Genomic DNA, 17,778 nt, shown 5'->3' with positions numbered 1-17,778 from the left:
CTTAATTTATGGAGCACTGCCAAGCGCACACTGCTAAGGCGGCTGGGCCTGTCTTTGTGGAGTTATATTTGGCAACATTTCTAATGTTATTAATCAATTTAGCAAAAACGTCCACCATTTGAGCTGAATAGCATGGCGAGTGGCGCCGTTCCTGTGTAGGTTTTCTGCTCCAGGGAAGTGAAGAGATCTGTTGTAATGTTATCCATAATCCAGCTTTAGCAGACGATATCCAGCAGCCAAAGGAAACTGCAGTAACTGAGCCAGCAACCTGCTGCCAACAACAACTTGGAGTGCAGAGCCCTGAAACCCCGCCCCCGCGGCTAAGCAGAGAAAGGTGTGTCTGTTTATTCAAAGTCTATTAATAATGAACGTGTTGCATGCTTATTGCACCAAATAAAAAATAAAAGCACTCAATGGGGTCCCCAGCAATAAACCCAAATGGTGTGAAATAGATCATATGAGCGATTCCTGAAATATGTGAAGAATGCACGGAAAGACTTCTTAATTAGAAACTATTCTGTAATCTATACGCTGACCTTATTATTGGATAATAGTGGGACTTTTTATGATCTTTATGACCATACTAAATGATAACCTTTTCATGACAAACTGTACTATGACATTTCTTGGTTATCTTCTATACTACGACTTTTTATGGCATATTCTTATATTTTTAATTTTTATTAATTACCATTTTATTGTTTTTGATATTTTTTTATGACAAACTATAATATGACATTTTTTGGAATACTATACCGTGACTTTTTAATGATATATACGAAACATCACTTTTTTATGACATACTACATTGATATTTCCTGTGACACAGGTAGTATGACTTTTTATTACACTTTATATATACTTGTATATTGTGGCATTCTATGCTATGATATACTATAAAATAACATTTTACCATTACTTCTTTATCAGATCTTTAGAGTGGCACTAATAGCAATAATGAGCACTCAATTATGGAGCTTATATTGTTCTTCTCATCATTATTATTGCATGTGTCATTGACTGAAGTCTACTCAATAGCCCTTGGATTCTGTATTGGAAAACCACACGACAGCAATCGTCATTGTACAACACGTTTAGTGTAGAGTGCATAATTGCATGCTTATATGGATTAACGCCTTCAACTGACATTTTCTTTCAATATAATAAGTCTTCTCAGCTAAAGTCATTCAGTGGGTCCAGTCCGTATTACAAAGTGTCCTTGAGCAGGACACTGCACCCATGTTCCTCCCGATGGGCAGACCAGCACCTTGATTGGCAGTTCCTTCACCGTTTCATGTATGTGAAATGACTTAACGAGAGGCAATTCTTTCAAATGTTTTGTCCGGTAAGGTAGTTCATGATTGCAGTCCAGTTCAAATGTACATTTATTGGAGAGGAATTTCTTTATTTAATTCCACCAAAACCGTCACACAGTTTTTGTATCTTGTGCTTAGTCAGGAACCACTGCTGATGCAGACCTGTAAAGCATGTCTAAATGTATGAATTACTTAATGTGCATGTATACTCTCCTTGTCCAGGTGTCTCTCCAGTTGCGTGACGGGATTGGCTGAAGTCCCCAGTGATCCACAGCAGGAGGAGCCGGCCCTGTGAAGGTCTTGTCTGCTGGTAAGGCACATTTTGAGTTTGCGATACCTTGTTGAAGAGCTGTTAACTGATTGTAAAGCTATGTTAGGCCCAACAGAAGAACCCAACCGTTGCATGTGGGTTCCTTCAAAGAATATAGAATAACTAAAATCACTATTAGCATGTGACCGGTTTACGATGGCGTTAAAAAAAGGTAATCATTAGTTTTAGGTGTAGTTTAGCTTCAGGATACTTCGAGAACAGAATTGTGTTACTCCTGAAAAAAACAGCCAGAAGACTTTTTTATAATCTTTAGAATCTAATCAGTTGAGATGTCCATGCTATACATGCAATCATATACCACTGTATATTTGGCTTTATTATGACGCTATCATTTTTCAAACTTTTTTGACAAAATGGTAGCTAAATTAGGTGAATCCAGGGTGATACTGCCGATGGTGGTAAACATGACTAAACAATGCAGAATGCTTCCACAAAACAGCGCTGGACTTGTGTGCAGACTGCAATGAAAAGGACATATTCAGTTTTCTTGTGTTTGAAAACAAGTCAGCAATGCTTTTTAGATATAGATTGTTGGGGGTCAAGACATTGCTCTGGTCCATATGAAGATGTGCATTTTATTTCACTTTACTAAAGACAAAGGTATGCACACGGTTGATAGTTCACTTTTTCTGTAAATAGACATCTCTCTGACGTTTTGGTGGAGGCAGGATGGAAAACCCCCCAAAAATAAATGTTCATAATGTTTTACTTGGTTATGGCCGTATTAATGCCCGGTACAACCACCAGTTAGTCACTGATGGCTTTTCCCACATACTTTCCCACTGAACTTCTAAGGACTTTAAGCAAGAAATGATCCGGTCATACAACCATCTGACCACCTGGGGAAAGGAAAGGATCAATAACGTTTTGTCATTTTCAGAACACATCATCATTTTGAGTGAAATTAGAAGATCATTTGAATTTTTCCTTTGATGACCTTGAACACCAAGACCATCTACATTTACAGGGAACGTTTCTTTTCACGTAATTAATTTATTCTTAAAATATTTCATGTTAAAAAAAAAAAGATGTAAATGACCAATACTTCTGCAATGCTTTTCTCTTTCTCTCTATCAACCTTGTCGCGTTCGTCTCCGCCAAAGAGACACCAGATTTGTGCAGGAACAAACACAAGCACGGAAATAAATTAAGAGATCAAAAGCCATAGAGAGGAAATGAGTCAGTATTCCACACCGTGTACAATACAATATCATAGCAAATTAGCAGATTTCAATGGCTTCCACTGACTACCATAGATTTACAATGTTCAGTTGGCTGCAGATCAGTACTCAATAAATTGTCACTTTCCTTTTTTTCATTAATGGTTCTGATAGACAGTGACTTGTAGATGACCATGAAAAGAAAGCGGCTACTGAGGTGTGAACAGAAAACCTGGGACTACGAGCTTGCAGCAATGAGAACAACAGCATTTGTTCACATCCTACTAAACTGCCATTGTGACCACATTTTAAGTCCAAGAAGCTTCTCTACAAAGGTACAACATATAAAACTGTTAAATATATAACTTTTTAGGGCCTTTCAAAATACATTTAATGACATTTCTGTACTCCCATCTCTTCAGAATCAATAGCATTTAAACTCTCTGCAAATATTCATCGTCTCTTTTAATATGATTCGCGCTCCTGATCCATGACCAACTCGACAATGCTTCCTGTAAGCTGTCCCAACCGTAGCTACTGAAAAATGCAAATCAGAATTAATTTTTTTTTTTTTGATACTCAGTTATACGTATGTAGTACCTATATCTCCAGTTCCAAAATACAGTGGTGGGCTTAGTCTGAGAAAAAAATGTCTGGAAAGTTTTAAAAGTACTCCTTTGATCGAGTCCAGCACATGTGCCACCGGACGCCAGTTGCCGCTTGCGTGGGCCCATTTGTGCACCGTGTCTCTGTGGAGGCAGTCGTTGGTCGGTGGCAACAGTAAAATCAAGTTCACAAAGTCTCGGCGTGTCTTTGCCACAAGGTCCACTTTGTCATAATGATCGTATTTGTTGTTTTGCTCTTTGGTCTATAAAAATATGGGAGGTTTACTCCAACAGAAGGCCTATTCACAGCAGAGAGCGCTCAGTTTGTTTTTTTTTGACGGCTGCGTGAGGTGGTCCGAGAAGCAACAGGGTCCGGGTCTGTAATGATCCCGTCTTCGCTCTGGAACTCCTGCTCAAGAGGCTGGGAGGACGTATGTGGAGAAATCCCCTTTTTCAAAGCAGGTAGCGGTTTTGAAACAAAGTACTTCCAATGAGGCAAAAACCATCTGTGGGATTGAAAGTGTTCGATCCGCCGTGGTACGAGCAGATGCTGCTAATTTCACGGAGCAGGCAGACGGAGTGGAGAGGAGGCGGACACAACCTTTTGACCCAATGACAGATAGCAGGTGGGAGCAGTCAGAAACCCGGAGGGGCTTGTCACAGGGAATGGAAAGGGTTTTACAGCAAGTAGTTTGTCCAGTATCCGGGGGAGAGCTCGCTTCCTCAAACAGTCAATCCCTGGTTTTACCTTCTGTAGTTGTGTTATGAGACCTGGGGATCGACAAGAACGGAGCAAACATCAGCTGATCGTCACACTTTACAGTCTTATGTGTTTTTTTGTACTGCCTGTAATATTGAAATATAAATTAAACTACGATCATGTTCTGTAAATAATACATGCAGCAGGATAGTGGATATTTTGTTCCAACAATTCAGACATTTGACATTTACCTTTTTGGAATGAAAGCTTGTCTCTCCATATTTCATGCATCGGCTCTCTTTTATAAGTACTACGTCTTTCTTTTGAAGTAAAAAGTATTTGTTCAATATTTTCGAGGGAAAATGCTTACGTTAAAGTGCGTTCTTTAAAATTCGTACAACATATTGTGGACCTCAGACCCTAGGGGGATGGGGGGCATGGCCCCAAGTAGAACATAGTGTATACTTTTAAAGTTAAATGCATCAATCTAGTGCACTTTCAGAGCAAAATCAAGAGGCTAGCGCTAGCTGTCTTTGTGACCTTGCAATCAATTTTGTGCTAGAATGTTGCCAATTAATTTTGGCAACATTTGTTACTTAAAGGGTAACTTTAAGATATATTTGTTCACCTTTTCCCGACCGTCAGTTAAACTTTCTGTACTTCAACACAACAGACTGACAACACCTGCACTTTTCTTTCCTACTCTCACGTTTCTACGGTTGTCTTCCAGTAAAAAGGCACATGATATATATATATATATATATAAAAATATATATGAGTTGTAGTGGAGTAGAATTATACAGCTGTAATATTAGTAACACACTATTTTGCTGAATCTGATTATTTATATTTATATATGAATCAAAAAGGAAATAGAATTTATTATTAAGAAATATAGTAAAAATATATAAATAAATACATCATTTCAAATTGGGCCCTTCAACATGATGCGTACTTTCACTTTTAATGATTATTTGAAATGCAAATACTGTACTTTTAATTGAATAACAGTTTGAATGCAGGACTTTTACTTGTAACTTGTATTTTTACACTGGTAATACTTAATAAGTGAAATATCTGAGTACGCTTCCTCTTCCTTCACCACTGTCCTCTATCAAACAATTGAATTATGGACACAACAGTTGTATATGTTTACGAGCAGGGTGGGTTGACATTGCACCAGGAGCAGGAGGCCCTTTACCTCCCTGTAGGAAGAGAGTATGTGCACTTCACTTCATGGCCTCGCCAAGCGGCAAGGACCACGTTGGACCCGCGAGCCACTTCACCTCCAGCCATTCCGTGCATTGTCACAGGATCTGCGTTCGCCGGAGGCCAAGTGGTCAAATGATTTGTTTTATTAGAGGCGGGACACATTAGACACAGTCTAGGTACATAATGGGAAACATTGTTCTCTTTTCAACTCACTCGCGGCAAAAATAATTAGGAATAAAGATTCCTTCGCTTTTGAAAAAAAAAGCAAGTCTTGTCTTTGCAGTAATAATGCGCTGGTGTGAAGGAATGGGTTGACTAGGTGGATGACATGATTGATACTGTTATGTCTGTACACCAAATTGAAATTAAAAAGCAAACTGCAAAAAGCAAACAGCCTCTAACGGGTTCTTCCTATTTCCAGTCTTTATGCTAAGCTAAGCCATATTTAATAGACAGATATTATGATGCCATCAATCTGCTCATCTAACTCTCAGCAAGAGAGTAAAATGTAAAGCAAAATGTTAGACTATTCTTTTAAAAAGTACAACTGTTTTATTTTTCTGGGAGAATTAAAACTAAAAGCCTTGCGTGTACCCTTTGATCCTTCCAAAACAGAGGCGCTTATTACAGCACTTTGATAGAATTGTAAAAATACTCTCTGTCAAAGTAAGTGTTTTACATGTCAAATATCTATAATTTGCCAGCGGGTGTAACCCAATACCAAAGCGAGTCTCGCAGCGCACAGACTGAGAAAGAATAAATCTCCCCAAAAAAACAGACACATTTGGAAGCCTCCTCACCATCTGGCCCCTGCCAGTCAGGCAGCCAACTTGATAGAGGCACTGCAACCTTCCAGGACTGCTGAGGTTTAATTCATAATCATGGACTATTTTTGATTTAACAGGGTGCAAATTGCCATGAAAGGGGCAGGTGTTGGATGGAGTACTCGCATGTATCACAGATGACAATTTATGATGCTCTGGGAATAATAAACATCTCAATGAGCTCAGCGCTTAATAGCGATAATGTCATGGTTTTGTCGGTGCTGGGCATGAAATGACCCAGAGGCACAACAGCTTAAAGCGGGGGCGCGACTGTGCCAACTCCTTGACTGTGACTGCTGCCCAGACAGGTGCTTAGACGCAGTGAAAGCACACTTCCTTATCTCAATGCTGTGGGCACACTGAGATAACAATGGCATCGAATGGTCAAAGAGTCACAGATAAAATAAAAGCGAGACAGAATCACTGCATAGACACATCTCAAGAGGAAAGGAATGCAAATGAATTTAAATGGATGGGTCGGGCATAGGCAGTACAAGGTAATGTTCTTATATTCTCTCCTTTTTATCCCACAGCCACACTGTGGCAAATGGTTCCCTATAAATCTCCCACACAAATCTCATCTCAGGGAAATGCAAGCCTTCTATTAAAAAAGAGGAGCGAATGTCAGATGAATATGAAATGAAATTGCCCTATGAATAAAATTCACAGGCCCTCAGTGATTATTACCTTGGGTTTATCAGGAAACGACCATATTACTGTATTTTATATCTTATAACAGAGAATATTTTTCATTCTTGCGGCAGAGGGATGCAGAGTTGAGGGAAATGTGATGAAGTCTGGCCATTGAGCACATAGAAACAGCTGTTGAAGGTTTGGCTATATAAACAAGTCCAGAAAGAGAATTAGATCAGAATTAGACAATCGGAGTGAGACTACAAGCATCATCGTTACAGAAGGGGACAAAATCCATATGCGTTAATGTCCAATTTGGGCAGCAGATCCACTTAATACATTATGTATATGTACTCAGTGGCATTCAATCGCAGATATGGAAACCATTAAAAAATACTAAAGCAAATGATACACAATACATTATGAATCGCTCTCCAGCTGGGAGTTAAAGCAAATGCACCCAAACACATGGCCTCGGCCTGACATTTCCTTTTTCGCGTGAACTCTCGCCGACTTCGAAAATGTCACAGCGGCGTGACCCACAGTGAACGTGTGAATGGCCGAGCATTGATCTGCTCGGCCTCTCCAGACTCTTTATTGAGACTCTGATGGATGCGAATAATGCAGAATCTCAGGAGAATGTGCTTGATGAATTGATGTACGATTGATCGGACGATTTGTTCGTTCGCTGAAAATCTCTTTTGTTACACTCCGAAGGTGGTGCCCAAACATCAGCTAATGGAAGAAAGCCGTCTCTCCTCATCTGTCATTCGGAAGCGCTTTTTGCATCAACTACCTGTTTCTTCTACTGGTTCCTGCCCCCTCGCTGTTTAATGTTCAGCCTTGTGCAGCCGAGCACGCTTCCTTTTGGATCGGAGCGTGCACAATAGCTCACTTGATGAATATTCATAAGAGAACTTGTAGGTTAGGAATGATCCACAGGTTAATAAGGGATGTGGAAATCGCTCATTACATGCTGTGAAGTCGGATAATGCCTGAAGCAGACGCTGAGATCAAAATACATGAACATGTATGCACAGGCCTCCAGATACTAGACCCCATTGCACATTAAGAGAGTTCAAAGCTATCTGGGGTGTTATGTCATCATCAATCCTTTCATACTGCATTTCAGAACATCAAAGCAAACACATTTTACTATCTGGATTCTACAATACGACCAACAACTTTATTTCTCAAGAGGTGACATTAAAACAAATGTTACATTGCACTCTTACCAGAAGGGAATAACTAAATGTCACTGATTTGAATTGTTCCCCCATTTCCCTCAATGCACTGTAATGTGTAGACTATATATGTTCATGTAATAAGCTACTGTTTTGCACATGTTTCAATCTAATCGTCGATGGTGCACTGTGAGAGGATCTCAGTCCGCAGCATGCATTCCACTCTGTGTCTATTTATACTTTTAAATCTACTGAAGACTTGCAGTCTGGCCTGTAAAGCAGGCGGATCAGATTTATTTCTAGAAAGCAAATCATAAATGCTGACAATATTGATAGAGATGGTTTTTAGAAACTCTATGAGATCAGGCATTTTTATGACTTTGGTCTCATCTTTTTTATTGCACTGTATGCTAAATTCACTACATGGCTGCTCCCTGTTTCCCAATCACATGCATTAATATCTGTCTGGCGCCTTGTTTTATTTCAGCGCACTGACGCCATCTGACACAATACTTTGAAGACAATATACAAGGCATACTAATCGAGCAGAGCAAAACAAAGCTGGAAATAAAGTCATGGGTTTTACTGGTTTTGCTGCGCACATAGATTTTCTGTGGTTAAACACACACTTGGGACGTGGCGAGCTTTTGGAAAGATTAGCGAGCTAAATACAGACATCTCGGTTGTTTAAATTGTATCTGGATGAATGTGTGTCTTTGAATGTGCGTCTGTGATGTTTGCACTTTCTGCTAAAGCTAGGAGGGTGGTTAAAATAATTGTTCATTTTCATCAGATTCTGAAAAAAAAAAAAGACCAAAATTATATATATATATATATATATATATATATATATATATATATATACAGGGACACAACTAAAATAGGTTTGGTGATCCAGTGGATGTTACTACAGAGGACCTTATGGTGTGCACCTTCTTTACAGAGTTATTGACCTTCTTTGCTTTTAATAAAATTATACAAGCTTAAAATTGACAAGGCAAAACTTTTCCGTACATAAATAAATACTGTGCAAATATACATAGTGCTTAGTAATAAAAAGTGGTGTCATGTACACTACATCCTTATCAAATGTCCGGTGTGTGCCAGGGGAGACTCGGACATTTACCATTTCTGATCAGCTAATATGTATTTAAACACCATTTTGCTATTGCATATATATTAATAGGATGAGACAATCTGTATTGTCTCATCCTCATTACATCGTATATATCATCATATTGTATAACAACTCCAAGATATTACAGCTGCCAACAGAAAAAAACACATGCGATCTAAAATTATCTCTGAAATATATTCATGTTTTTTATGTTTTGTATTAATATGTATCTTCCGTTAAGTTTTTTATATAGCTAACCCCCCACGTCTAAAATCCTTCATTTTAATTAAAGATCATTTGTGCTACTTCAATGACTCCACTGTATCTATAAATGCTGGTGTACCGTAATACAAATCTTCATTATATCAATTTCTATGGCCATGTCTTTTTTGTCTCTACCAAATTAATCAACTCCCACACATATATGGAACATTTTGGATACATCGTGTATGTTCAGTAAATAAGATGACCATCCAGACATGTGGTTGCTTTTAATATTGTTTTTTAATCAAATAACTTTATATTAAGATAGACGTTTGGCTATGCGTAACGTAAATATGACATGACTAATCTCCCTTTTCAAAACTAGCTTAACTACAATATGTAATAATATATCAAAGTGTGAGAGGGGGAGGGGCTTCCTGCTGTACCTTGCTGCCTCCACGAGGCTCTGGAGCTGCTTGTGTTGCTTCCTGCCTTCGCTGGACCAGGGGCCGGGTGGAGTTGTGGTGATGTCGTAGGTGGTAGTAGGGTGCTGTTGGCAGATGGTTTTTGGCTGTCTGTCAAGGGGTCATCAATGCTCTCCATAGTGCAAGAGTGTCGAGGGGGACTCTTGTCGCGTCATAGAGCCTGGGGGGAGAGAGGGAGAGGGGAAGGTGGCATGGTTATCAAGCTCATGATGAGGATATTATGTATTCTAACTTTTCTTTGTGATTTAGACATAGTCACAATTATCAATTATCAATTTGTATGGCTAAAAAGATCTTGAAAATGTGCCAGCTTGGCTTTGTTCAAACCCGATGAGCAAGTGTGTCTCAAGGAAACTGTTCAGCGCATATTTAATATAGAAGTGTGGGAGTAAACCAGAGTCTGACTCTGTATGGAAGCGAAGAACAAAGAGTCCTTGTGCTTTTCCACAATTTTTTGTTTGATCAAATATTTGTAAAGCAGTACAATGAAACACTATGTCAATGAAATAAATCACAAATTCAAATAAAAATCCATTGTAATTTCCTCATACTGTTAATAGCATATTAACCCTTTATGAGTATGCCTCATTGAAGCGCAATGTTCTCCTTTGGTCCAGATTAAACTATATCTTATCTATTGGATGGATTGACACATTTATGATTTCTAGATGATAAATGCACCCCTTGGTTTTCCTACCCGTTATCAGGAGGTAGAATGTTTAATTTAAATAATAATTTAAATACGATGGGCAAATACAGTACAAAGTGACATTCCCACCAACCTCAAGTGTACTTTGTGTTTAGTGCTAATTAGTACTTGTTAGCATGCTAAACTAACACTGGCAACATGGTACACATTTAGAAGACGCATGGTTTTCAGCAAGAACAACATTCGGTGTTTACTTGTGTGTGAGTGTGCACATGTGCATTTGTTGTCTTCTCCTCTGCAAACTGGGCGCAGCTCGCAGCGCACACGCCAGTAATAACTTCCTGCTTTATGACATCGATGACCTTTTTTGGCCATATGGAAATGGCTGAAATGCTGAAACTGGGCCGTGTGCTTTCATTGGCTAGCAGACATTCTGGGCTGTTATAACATAAGAAACATAAAAAAGGCAGAATCTCTTGTTTTAGTTGTCTTTCCGCCTCTCTCACTAACAACCCCAGCTTCCCAGAATGGAGGATTTGGTATTTTCCAAGCCGAGATGATGTGCTGACTTGGCTCCCTCAAGAACAAAGCTGGCAGACACAGCTAATGGTTAGCAGCAACAGGGTCTCCTTTCCTTTCTCCCTCGGCCTGTCTGGGGTGGCCATGCAGCTTTCTTCTTAGCGGTGATTCTGTTCAAACCGCTGTTGGATGTGCCGGGAGGGCCCAGAGGGATCAATTACTGAGGCCGGTACCGACCCAGAACCAGGGGGGCGGCTTTGGGGGATTCCATCAGGTCCAGCCTGAAACGGATCCCAAGAGAGACGGAGAGGAAGAGATGAAGAAACAGAAAGCAAGTGGGGAATGTCGGAGGGATGCACTTGCTAACAACCCCAAAGAAAAGACCTTTTGAATTCTCTACCAACATGCCGTCACTGGCAGATGTATAAATGCCTGATCCAGAATGCTGCAGCTTGTGTACTCACAAAAACTAAGAAAAGAGATCACATGACTCCTGTATTAACTGCTCTGCACTGGCTCCCTGTAAAATCAAGAATCACATTTAAAATTCTTCTCCTCACCTACAAAGCCTTGATTGGTGATGCACCATCATATCTTAAGGAGCTTGTAGTACCATATTGCCCCACTAGAGAGCTGCGCTCACTAAATGCGGGGCTACTTGTGGTTCCTAGAGTCCTAAAAAGTAGGATGGGAGCAAGAGCCTTCAGTTATCAAACTCCTCTTTTATGGAACCAGGCTTCCACTTTCAGTCCGGGAGGCAGACACAGTCACCTCATTCAAGAATAGACTTAAGACTTTCCTGTTTGATAGTGCTTATAGTTAGGGCTGAATCAGGTTTGCCCTGGTCCAGCCCCTTGATATGCTGCTATAGGCTTATAGGCTGCTGGGGGATGTTTTAGGATACACTTAGCACCTATCTCATCTTCTCTCTCTCCTTATGGATGAATTTACATCTCTCCATTGCACCTTACTAACTCTACTTCCTCCCCGGAGTCGTTTGGAGCTGGCGGTGTCAGATGCCTGGTGAGCCGGCCTCCCGCGTTGGCCCTGCTGATGCGCCCCGTCCCCCTCCTCTCTACCTCCTTCTGTTTCATGGATTGGAGTTCCATTCATACATTGTCATATTCATGTAATGTGTTTATGTAACTTTGTAAATGCTGTTCATTCTGTACACATGACATCTATTGCTTCTGTCCATCCGGGGAGAGGGATCCTCCTCTGTTGCTCTCCTGAAGGTTTCTTCCTTTTTTTCCCTGTGAACGTTTTTTTTGGGGAGTTTTTCCTGATTTGATGTGAGGTCCTGGGACAGGGATGTCGTATGTGTACAGATTGTAAAGCCCTCTGAGGCAAATTTGTAATTTGTGATATTGGGCTATACAAAATAAATTGAATTGAATTGAAAAATTAAATACAAAAGCTGAATACGACTCATGGCTGGGCCGATACCAGCTGACATAGCGTAAAGGCATACTATGAACAATGAAAGTAAAGTGATTCACGATGGGATTTTTTAAGGTCTGCAACAGAACCCAAATCGAAATATAGCTTGTCTATTAATGACAATTAAGTGCCGGGGGAGGATTTCCAGCCCTGAATGTCTGTTACTTGTTTACCAACTGGCCCCTGGCCTCCTGTCCTTTTGCAAAAGTGGGCCGAGGGGGAAAGCGTCTTGAGAATCCCTGCTCTCGAATCTCACAGAGAGACACAGACCGGTAATGTCATGTGTAAAATGCACCCTTTATAGAATAATTCTGTTTGTGTGAGCTTGAAAAACAGCCTTTATTTCCATGAAAATACACAGCAAAGCACGGAGAGTGTGTCTGCACGCTGGATTTTGCCCTCTCCCACTTACAGTGTTTTACATTACACACGACACATAAGCTCACCAAACATGTTTCCAATTCCTTATATCTTTCTCCTCTCGATTACTGTTAATCAAAGTCTTTCTCTCACGAGGTGCCAAGTCTGTTCACAGCTTAAATACCCCAATCAGGACTGACCTAATAAAACGTATGAGTAAGACCCCGAGTCTCACGTCAAAAGGATCTGTAGTCATTTAAATTGTCACATTTTCTACATTTGACATAAAATAACGACGATGCGTTTCAAGGTAGCGCATGCTCATTTTTTTTTGCAGTGCACAAATCAATTGCAAGCATTGGCTATAATGTGTAAACAGCATGGCAAGCAGTGAAGAAATAAGCTCGACAATTTGCCATTATAACTTTGTGAGAGAGAAGGAAAAAAAAACACTTATGAACAGACTTAACAAGCACTGAAAGGCTTAAACAACAAGAGCCGCTGACTTAAACAATGTTTTACGACGCTGTACGTCTGACTGGCCCCAAATCTCTTCCTCTGTCTTTCACTCACACCGCTTTCTTCTTCCCTCACGCTGCCTTTTTCTGTCTCTCTTTTAAATGGTTTCGTCTTATCGGGCTGTCACAAAAGACACCAGATAACCCGAGGTGGTTTCGTTTTTTTTCTTTTTTTTTTTCTTTCTCCCTTCTAATGGCACACTCACTCTGCCTCTTTCTCGACGAGCTCCCCGCGTCGGCACATGCGGAGAGAGATAGCTCCCTGCGCCGTGTTTCATCTGCCAGTCTAAAATGGTGGAGGGCACAATGCAGAGCTTCCTCCTCTCTGGAGAGAGACGGCGGTAAGCCTTTCACTGAGAGAAGGAGGTATCGGAGATGACTGCTGAGACGACACGTCGCTTTTCCAAAAGAGAGCGCCCCGGAAAGGCAGCAAAGGCCGCGTTTGACTGTGGCGACTGTGATAAAATGTAAATTCAAATAATTTAGTGTCACCGCGGGAGGAAAGTATATGGGGAGGGGGAATTAACCCCTGGTTGCTGCGCAAAAAGAGTTTCTCTATCTGGTGATTTATTGCGGATGAGCTTTCCAGGGAACGTGGCCTATTGCGACGTTAGGCACACGTGACACAAACACAGGCGTCAACATGTGAATGTTGTCGTAACGCTATAAAAACAGCGGGCTATTTAGTGTGCACTACACATTTGTTTTGCAGTTTGAACACCATATAGGCTGCGGTTGAATAATCGCTATTCAGGGGGCGGGGCTTAGTTCAAATTGGCAGAACGTTTGAAGATTTGTTATGTTTTGACACATCTCTCCGGCCACTGATTAAGCATCATTTCTATGCCCATAAGGGTTGCTATAAAACACGCTTCTTGACAGACATTTGCTTTTATGTATCAGGTAAAACAAGAAAATAACATTAAGTGGTCACTGATGGACATGAAGTTGAGGTGCCACGTGCATTTTATTGTTTCATTAATACAGTTAAGTGAACCCAAGAAGCTTGTTTATAGTCTTAGAGTTTGATACGGTTCATCTGAGGAATTCAATTTTCTGTGAGGTCAATCCTTGGGAGTAGAACCTTGTCACTGTATTGGCAAGCCTCCTTGATACTGAAATAAATGATGTGCTCCGGCTTCACAAGTGCACCTCTGTCTGATGTGTGTCCTTTCCAACGGCAGTTGTGCGTGTGCACACTGCTAATAAAAGTAACCTCGCTCAAAACGTCACTGTCCACAATAAGCGATGTACATATCAATCTTCATATGTTTTCTTCTGGAGCCGGCCCGAGGAAAATCCATATCGTGTTCTTATTGACAGGAACAACGTGTACTCTGCGACGCGGGGTCAGACTAAGATGAATGCATGGAGACGGGGACGAGGGGGAAGAGAGACAGCAGTGAGAGACATGGAGGGAGATCATGCGCAACAACAACCCCCCCCCCCCAAAAAAAAGAGATACCGGGTGAAAGTGAACAAGGCTCCAAGGAGTCAAGCAGAGGAAAAACAAGTATGCGAGGAAGTTATTTATAAAACAGAGGCACATCAAATGGTGGCCGCTGAGAGGTTGAGGAGAAGCACACAGCGTACTTCAATCTTCCTTCAATACGAGCAGACTAAAGGTAGAGAAGAGGTCTGCGGTGCCATCCTGAACAACAATCTCCTCCTTTTTGACAGAGAAAACACTAATTCTCAAACATTTGACCAATACAGGCAAACCGCCTCCTGACATTTGTCCAAAATAGCCCTTTATGGGTTCTGAGTCAGATTGACTTGGCTTAGTCAAATGGCCCGAGGGACATGTCTGTTTGTCTGCATTGATGTTTTAACACAAACACCTGACAGACAGGTCGGACATGCTCACTGGACTGTGCACACCCAGCAGTCGTCCTGAGGCGATATCGGGGCGGCTGCAGTTTGGGTTTAACCTTGGAAAGCCTCAGGGAAGGGGCCATTTGTTCAAAGTTAACCAGAGGGAGGCTGAGGAGTAAATTGTTTGTTTTGTTTTTGCCCGTCATTCTCCCTTGGGTCAGCAGATAACAAGAGGTTTATGTAATTTTTTTTTTGCTTTGGAGAATCAGCCATAGCCTTTAATGCATTTCAGGCAATTGTAGGCTACGCGCATGGTTGTGAAGTCAAATCCTCGAGACTTTCCTCAAAAGGGAGCGTTACACGAGGCCAGTACATCCATCACATACATTATATTTTTTTGGTATAATTTTAAACAATGACCCCGTGACTGCTTGTTGCAAGTTATTAGAAACCTTGACACACACACACGCACGCACACACACGGACAGGTACCGATGAGTGCACATAGCTGTCGAGCCATTTGACTAGCTGTCACCAAGCTGAAAGTAGCCAATGAAGCAAGCAAGAAATACCTGTCACGTCTCAGATATTGTCAGCATAATGCGATGAGAGGCACATTGACTGACGTCGGGATATGAAATATGCTTGAGGCCGAGGCCTTACAGAGCCACACTTTGAAAGCAGGGACACATATCCATAACTCTGAATATAAAACACTAGGAGCATGTTAACATACACATAAGAATGCACATGCATCGCATCTATTAGTCTCAAATCAAACAGTGACCGCATGTGCATACGCAACCCCCACAGACACTAGCTCTTAAATCTGTCAAACATAACACATGGATCCAGCTATATGTTGCCTATGAGTGTGTGTGTGTGTGTGTGTGTGTGTGTGTGTGTGTGTGTTTGGAGGGGGTATCTGTCTGCCTAGATAACACATTACATTCTAGGTGGAACATGTCATGGCTGTCATCTCAGTCACCACAACCAGGTATATTCAGGTTTGTGTCCGCTGAGAGGCTCATCTCACGGTACGAGCACAGAGGCAGCAGCTATGACAACAAACCGTATCATCTGGGTTCAGCATTTAGGGTGTGTGTCTGCTTACGTGTTTGCGTGCACGCATGTGTTTGTCTTTAAGCAGGAAGGCATAAACAAGTTAGTCAGCCGATGACTAAATTATGACAGATGCATTAACGATGCCCCACCGGTCCTCAGAGTTCACCCATTGACATTCACAGATAGGGCAGCCGTGTTGCGTGTGTTCGCGTGTGTATGTGTGTGTGTGTGTTGTGTAACATGTTTCTTAATGGAGACTTCTTTAATTGCTTCTGTCAAGATGGCGCACACAGGCTGAAGAGCAACAGGGTCTTCGTTTCTTGTAGAGCAGTGGAAGGATGTAAGGCCTGTGAGTGTGTGTGTGTGTGTGTGTGTGTGTGTGTGTGTGTGTGTGTGTGTGTGTGCGCGTGTGTGTGTGTGTGTGTTTGTGTGAGTTTGTGGGTGAAGTGGTGGAGGAGGATTTGAAGGACGGGCGGTTGAATGACTGGGCGGCATCTTAGCAAATACAAGTGGTGGTTCCCCATCTGCTGCCGTCATTAACATTACGAACGTCTCTAATTCAAGCTAATTGCGGGTGACGAGGAAGTAAACAAACCGCGTACAGTTTGCGGAGACGAGCGGAAGACGAGGAGGGCGGGAGAGGAACATTTTCAAGGCATTTCGAAGTGAATGCTTCACTGATTTTCAGGCTATTTGCAATGGAGTTGTGACCCGACAACGTGCAAGCTGTTCCAAAGTGCAGTGATATGGCAACAGTTGCAGATGATGCTCAAAGTGTGCAATCAAAAAGAATGAACATTCAATTTTTTTTTATGTTATCCAAGAATCTCCCGAGGAGGTTGTTTAGAGCTGCAATGCTTTCATGCGACCAGTGGGTCAAATGACTGTGTGTACGGCGGTACACTTACTGACCGAATTCCCTTCAGTTCAATGGAGAATGTTAGCGTTTCATGTTTACGACCCACAAAAAACAGCAGACAGAAATGTTTGCTTCAAGCTAGTGATCTGCGGGGACCAAAACAGTCAAAAGAGGAGTGAATATAGGACCTTTCGGAACATTAATCCAAATGTAGGCTAATTTGCTTTGTTTTCTTCTCTGCTATATGTAAGTAGGCGAGGCCAAATCAACTTAAAAAAGTGATAATCAGTAGCCAGGAACATTACTCAGTGATGTCAGCGCAGCAAGATCTATTTAAATATTGCTAGCATGAGGTAGCACGAGCCACCATAAGCTACTGGTCACACAGGACCAAGCGAGGCTGTAGCAGCAAAAGCCACGAGTTTATTGATTTAATTAATTTAAATTGATTTTAAATTGCTTCTGATTTTATATATTTAATTGTAAAAATGCAACGTGTGTTTCTTTCATCTATCAAAAGGGTACGTCATCTCGCCAGTTTGGAAAAACAATAAACAACGAACAGCAAATGCAGAACATGTAACTATTTTAGCGCCTATATCTTGAAACTTGTTTCATTTCCCGACATTTTGCAGTTTCTCGGTTTGAGGATGAAAATGTTGTAAAGAAAACCATCACAACCCAAACACCACCACACAATTATCCACACAATCAGTAGCCCGAAAACAGCACATTAAAGTAAGCTTTTATACTAAATGCCTGCAGATGAGATCGTTTTATGG

General features: G+C 41.2%; 1 protein-coding gene across 1 annotated transcript in view; it reads right to left on the bottom strand.

Moving 5' to 3' along the window:
- tafa5a (TAFA chemokine like family member 5a) overlaps window positions 1–17,778 on the bottom strand; it is a 172,303-nt gene that overhangs the window by 45,392 nt on the left and 109,133 nt on the right. The gene's annotated exons all lie outside the window — the stretch shown is intronic.

The sequence above is a fragment of the Cyclopterus lumpus genome, chromosome 23 (assembly GCF_009769545.1).
Source record: "Cyclopterus lumpus isolate fCycLum1 chromosome 23, fCycLum1.pri, whole genome shotgun sequence".
NCBI lineage: Eukaryota > Metazoa > Chordata > Actinopteri > Perciformes > Cyclopteridae > Cyclopterus > Cyclopterus lumpus.
This window is presented reverse-complemented; position numbering and strand designations above follow the sequence as displayed.